Source organism: Schistocerca cancellata, unplaced genomic scaffold (assembly GCF_023864275.1).
Source record: "Schistocerca cancellata isolate TAMUIC-IGC-003103 unplaced genomic scaffold, iqSchCanc2.1 HiC_scaffold_782, whole genome shotgun sequence".
NCBI lineage: Eukaryota > Metazoa > Arthropoda > Insecta > Orthoptera > Acrididae > Schistocerca > Schistocerca cancellata.
The window spans coordinates 3,186,385-3,193,601 of NW_026046793.1; positions in this window are offsets into that span (position 1 = coordinate 3,186,385).

Consider the following 7,217-nt stretch of genomic DNA (forward strand, 5'->3'; position numbering starts at 1 on the left):
TGGGAATAAAAATTTGAAGAAAATATGCCTTGGGTTGCACATTTCTAGCCACTAACAAAGGTATTTCTGAAAGTATTTATTATTTTTAAGATAATTATATTTGTGAAAAGTAGACAAACTTTCTACACCGTTCGATGTACATAAGGCTAACTTCTTTGAGATTTACAAAATACGAAAGTCCCCGTGTTAAAATATGCACAATACTCCAATGAGTATACCCCATAATTTTGAACAAATTCTGGTTAATAGAAACCAAGAAAGTACACTTTTTCTTGAAAAATACTACTTACAGAAAACAGCCATTAAAGTTGTCAATGCCTCCCAGCTCCATACATTGGGTTGTCTGCATCCTCTTCCATTTCATCTTGCAATATCCTTTTTCCTCCCTGTCTTTCCATTGTTTCAAAGTCTCAAACAGTTCTCAGACACAAAAAGCCTTTCTTTATCTAAATTTAACATTTGTTTTACTGCAAAATGACCAAAGGTTTCAAGCAGCCTTTTCAGTACTTCATATCTTGCAACATTTCCTTCACTGAATGTTGTCACTGCATCCAAGACACCAAAATGCAGTATACCGATTGCCACCAAAACTCTCGGGAATTCTCTCCCAGATTACACTGTTCGTGGACTCGTTAGGATTTTGGGAGTGATTTTCGTCAGTGGACTTACATCTGACAAATCCTTGGAAGTTTCTTTCAAGATTTCTACTTGCAAAAGAAATAGCTGGTTTGTAAATAGAATCACTTTCTGGAAGGCCTATGACTGGGTTTATTGTCTCTTGAAGAGGTGAAACAAAACTGCCCACACAGCTTTTCTAATATCTTCTATGCTACTGCTATGCCATAATAGTTTTGAATTCTTTCCTTGACAGATTTTTTCATGTCTATTCTTACCATCTAATCGTCAGCCATCTTCCAATTTCTTTCCCTTATATGCAGTTTTCAGTCCTCATAGCCTCATACCCATTTGCTTTTTTGCACTCCTGCTTGGTGATCGTTACGTTTTCTCCACGTAGCTTCTCTTCCTCAAGTGTTTTGAAAGCTACTGAATCACTACCTCCTAAATAATTGCTCTCAGAGGTGGGGGATTCAAAAATCAAATTTCAATCTGAGAACTATTACATACGAGGGGCATCTGAAAAGTCCGTGCAAAGTCCAAGAGATGGCACCACTGGCCCGTATCGAGGTCATGTTCAGTTAGTAGTATCTTTTCAGCCATATTGGTCTATTTCTTTGTGTTTGACATTCGCGTGAATCAAGGAAGTGGAGTCATTGTCAAACAAATGGACAAAAAAATTTCTTGTGGTGATTAAACATTACTTTATGAAAGGCAAAACACCTCAGGAGACTGAAGAGAAGCTTGATAAACACTGCTGTGACCCTGCACCTTTGATTAGAACAGTTTATAAGGGGTTCCAAAATTTTCAGAGTGGCCATATGGCCACAAGTGATGCTGAACATTCTGGATGCCCTGTGGAGGTTACAATTCCAGAAATCATTGATAAAATCCATGATATGGTGATGGATGACAGAAGAGATAAGGTGCGTGAGATTGCTAGTGCTGTGGGCATCTCAAATGAATGGGTACATATTATTTTGCATAAATATTTGGACATGAGAAAGCTATCCACAAGATGGGTTCAGCGATTGCTCGCGCTTGACCAAAAACTGAATTGTGCGAAGCATTGCAAGGATGATTTGCAGCCGTTCAGGAAGAATCCACAGGACTAACTGTCGTTTCATCACTGTGGATGAAACATGGATACATTACTATACTCCTGAGCTCAAACAACAATCTAAACAATGGGTTACCAAGGGAGAATCTGCACCAAAAAAGGCAAAGACCATTCCTTCGGCCGGAAAGGTTATGGCGACTGTCTTTTGGGATTCGACTATCTGGAAAAGGTAAAACTATTACAGGTGCATATTATTCATCATTATTGGACTGTTTGAAAACCGAGCTGCAAGAAAAACGCTGGCAATTGGACCACAAAAAAGTCCTTTTTTATCACGACAATACACCTTCACACACCTCAGCAGTAGTGGTCACAAAATTAATGGAAATAGGATTCCAACTCATTTCACATCCCCCCTATTCTCCAGACTACTATTTGTTCCCCAATTTGAAGAAATAGCTGGCAGGACAATGATTTTATTGAAACGAGGAGGTGATTGCAGGAACTAATAGCTGTTTTGCATACGGATAATTCCTATTATTCGGAAGGGATCAACAAATTATAATCACATTGGATGAAGTGCATAAGTCTAAAAGGAGACTATTTCGAAAAACAAAGGTTTACGCCAAACACATAAGTAGCTTTTATTTATGCACAGACTTTTCAAATGCCCCTCGTATACATGGTTACTCGCACAATGTTTTGTTGAAACAAATGAATAAACCAGAACTAAGGAGATAATACGTGTTTTATTTATTATTGGGAATGGTAAATTCTGTAGACCATGACTAGAGGGGGGGGGGGGGGGATGGAAATTAAGATATCAACCTGTCCGGAGCCCCCTAAAATTATGGAAATGATAATTTTCTCATGCTCCTTCAGATATCGAAAAACAGTTGTTTACTGTGTGTTAGAGGATGTACAGTCACTGACAACATATTCATTTCCAGAAAGTCATACGTGGGAAACATGATCCATAATTAATCAACAAACTGAGGTTAGTGATATAAATATTCAGGAGATTATGTATATTTATTGTGTGTGTGTGTGTGTGTGTGTGTGTGTGTGTGTGTGTGTGTGTGTGTAATCACAGGTTTTTCATTGTTCCACAGGTCTGTCATTAACTACTTTAAGAGAGGCTACAGGTATTATCTAATAGTTGTTTCATAATGTCCACTGGACCCTCGCCCCCTCCTCCTGACTCTTAGTTTTCCATTCCACAAACGCTCCTGCTTACACATGTCACATGCATATATGTCAATGTGTGCACGGAAGTGAATGTGGAGAACATGTGATCTGAGTAACTGTTTCTAACTCTAGAATTTTTCCATCTTCCATTTTTGTGCAGTTGCTATCTACAAATGATAAATTTGATCCATTGGTGGATTTCACACAGGACCAAAACTTATCCATTGACAAACTGGCAATGCAGGTTTCACTTTCAAAAGCACTAAAGACATCTTGCACAGCTGATCTTATGTCTGCATGAACCTTTTTTTGGTTATGTTGCATTGCTGGCCACGCCAACAGGAAGAGGCACACAATCAGAGCTCCACAGTTTGTTGTTTTGAAGAGGGTAAACTCAGTCCAGTGTTTTGAGCATGAAAACATGGTCCAAGTAGACTGTATTCTTTTTATTATCCTTGGGTCATGTTCAAGCACCCATAACACGTTCAGAAAGGGTGACATTGGTTTATACGTCAATTGTTGACAAGATCTTGCACATACATACACTTTATAACCCAAGTTATTTACATATCTTATGCTTCCAGCTTCTTTTCACACTCCAATACATTGTTGATACATGTGAACAGGTATGCTTCTTATTTTGGTGCGTATGTGGCACAAATGCAATACAACAATGTATGTGATAACGTCCTTTAGCTGACAAAAACAAACTTCCTATGTCATAGTATAGGCACAACTGTTATGTTATGACTGAAGATGTTTACAATCTTACCTGTGGATGGTCAATAACATTAAGTAAGGTACTGGTGGAATATTCACTGGCATAAGCTTCTTATTTTCTCACATGCTATCTTGTTGGAAGTAAAGGATTGAAACTCTTACATCAGATATTATGTCACGTGTAATATTAGAAATTGTGGTACAGTGCAACCACAGAAGCCTTTTAATGAGGTGTGCCAGTAAGTTTAGGAAATAAAATAATACTGATGTATTAAAATAAATATCTCTCGCTCCCTCAAACACACACACACACACACACACACACACACACACACACACACACACAGAAGGTGAATCTTTTTTCACCATGCAGTGTTATAATGAAACAGGAAAACCATAGTTGGTTGCACCATGTCATTAGTCATTTCAACAATATATTACAGTACAGATATTGGAACCTGCAAGTGTTATGTGAAGAAGGGACCTACTTTGGATTGCCTGTACGGACCACCTAAACCACACTACAACTGTTGTGACAGTGCCACGACATTTAACAGTGCCACCACGACAGCACGCGCAAACGGCGATAGAGGCGCTCCGCAACTCGGCTGAACGCGGGAGCGCCACCTAGCTACGAACGGCGCCGGCCGCATGTCACAGCACGGCAGTCGAATGAGAGATACTGAGTTGTTATCGTGTAACTAGCTATTGTTTCTAAGTGAGTGTGTTTGAATATCTACACAATTATTGGTGATTAGAGGTTATAACACTTTTTGGCGACGAGGTCGGATATTTTCACTGCGTTGTGGATTTGTGTGTTCGTGACGGGGCAGACACGGAACAGCTTATGCAAGCACTCATTGAACAGCAAACACAGTTGACTGCTGCTGTTCAGGTGTTGTCGACGTCGCTTACTCATCGTCTGTCTTCCTCTTCTCCGCCTCCGTTCCCTCCTTACGACGAGGTCGCTGAAGACTGGGAGGATTATGAGAAGCATTTGCGGCAACACTTCTCGGCTTTCGGTGTTGTCGACACTCCTATGTTTAATTCGTTATTTCTATCTTGGATTTCCCCACGGATCTATCAGCTGCTATCTCAGTTAGCCCCTCTGCGGGAACCTGCCTCTCTGTCCCTCCAAGAAATGTGTGACTTATTGTCTAACTATTACCGCAGAAACACCCTCATCGTTGCCGCCCGCGTGGCGTTCTACCGGTGTCGTAAACAGCCCAATCAATCTTACCGGGCTCGGGTGGCGGAACTACACGGTCTGAGTCAGTTTGTCACGGACACTCAACACGAGTCTTATGCTGATTCAATGGTTAGGGATGTTATTCTAGGGCTTGCTCCTGATAAAGAAGTTAGACAACGTGCCCTACAACTGCCAAACCCGTCATTGTCTGAAGTTCTAAGCATGGCTCAATCCTTTGAAGTGTCTCACACTGCTGGCGCGCAAATAGACGTGTGGTGTGACGGAGGCGCTGTACAGTAAAGGTGGTGGTGGGTAGTGTTTAACGTCCCGTCGACAACGGGGTCATTAGAGACGGAGCGCAAGCTCGGGTTAGGGAAGGATTGGGAAGGAAATCGGCCGTGCCCTTTCAAAGGAACCATCCCGGCATTTGCCTGAAACGATTTAGGGAAATCACGGAAAACCTAAATCAGGATGGCTGGAGACGGGATTGAACGTCTGTACAGTCAACTTTCGACACGGACAATTTGCCTGTTTCACAGGGGAACGAAGATGTGGCGGCGGTTCACTCACGTAAACAACGTCGCGTTGGGCCGCGACGCTCGCAGCGAAAACAGCAACCGCAGAAACAGGTTCGTTCCGCACTTCCTTCTCGTCCACGTTGTTTCGCACAGCATGACGGGGCCACGTGCCCGAAACGTTGGGCCACATGTACTTCGTGTAGGAAAAAAGGCCACATTGCTTCTGTATGTCGGTCCCCTAAAGTTCCTGTCGACGAGGACGAGGCATCGGACACGGATGTTAACTGTGTGCTTTCTCAAACAAATAAGTTGTTTGTTACTGTTCGTGTTCTGGATAAAGACATTCGCATGCAAGTGGACACTGGCTCTGCAGTAACTCTCATTAATTCTCGCACGTATTTGGAGTTGGGCTCCCCTCCCTTGTCTCCAGTTACGTGAAATCTGAGAACTTATAATAAACAGAAAATTCCTATCGTTGGCCAGTTCGATGCTTCCACTGCCTACAAGTCTGTTGTTAGGCCCCTCACGTTTTATGTGGTGGATCATGCGGGCACTGAAAACCTGTTCGGTTATGATTCTTTCCAGTTGTTCGGGTTCTCCGTTGATGATGATGAGCACCTCATCTCTGAGGATATTCCGTATCAACAGCTGGATGGATTGTGTTCTGAATTTCCGTCCGTGTTCTCTGCTGGTCTGGGTCGTGCCAAGGATTTTAAAGCCCACATTACTCTTAAACCTACAGCTCGCCCTAATTTTTTCCGGGCACACCCTATTCCGGTGGCGTTGCGTGCACCTGTTGAGGTTGGGATAGACAGGTTAACAGCTTCAGGGATTCTCCTTCCTGTTACCTCCAGCGAATGGGCATCGCCAATCGTGGTGGTTTCTAAACCCAACGGGAGTCTGCGATTGTGTGACGATTTTAAAGCCACTGTCAACGCTCAGAGCCTCACTGACACTTATCCTCTTCCCCATCCTGAGGAGTTATTTACCGAGCTCACTGGGGGCCAGCTCTTTTCCAAACTTGACTTATCGGAGGCGTACCACCAGTTGCCGTTGGATGCTTCTTCCAAGGAATTTCTCGTCATCAACACTCCTTGTGGGTTGTATCAGTACCAGCGATTACCATTTGGCGTCGTTAGCGTGCCGGCCATTTTTCAGCGGTTTTTGGAACAGCTCACGGCTTCCGTTCCCGGCTGCATCAACTATCTGGATGACATTGTTGTTACGGGGGCCTCCACTGAGGAGAACCTTCGCAATTTGCGTTCACTGTTTCGGGTTTTGCATTCGGCTGGGTTGAAGTGCAATCTGGACAAGTCACAGTTCGTCCAACCCTCCATTGTATATCTTGGTTTCCACTTGTCCCGTGAGGGTATACGTCTTCTACGTCAGCACGTTGCGGCCATTAACCCTCTACTCCGGCCGTCTACGGTCAAAGAACTTCAGGCGTTTCTAGGCAAGATTGCTTATTATCACAAATTCAATCCATCCGCAGCGGCGGTAGCTCATCCTCTGATCAGCTGTTACGCAAAAACGTCCCTTTCTGTTGGTCCAACGAGTGTGAGCAGGCTTTTGTCCGCCTGAAGGCTCATTTGCAGTCGGCGCCTTGTCTTGCCACATTCTGTCCGTGTCAGCACTTGGTTCTGGCGACTGACGCATCACAGTATGGCCTACGGGCTGTTCTCGCCCATCGGTATGAGGATGGGTCGGAACGACCCATCACCTATGCTTCCAAGACCCTCAACGATGCACAACGGCGTTACTCTCAAATCGAAAAGGAGGCGCTCGCTATCATTATGCTCTATAAAAGTTCAGCGCTTTTTTTTTTTTATGGTTCTAAGATTCACCTCATCACCGACCACAAGCCGCTAGTCTCTCTCTGTTCAGCCCATCGGCAACGCTTCCGGATAAGGCAGCTCACCGCCTGCAA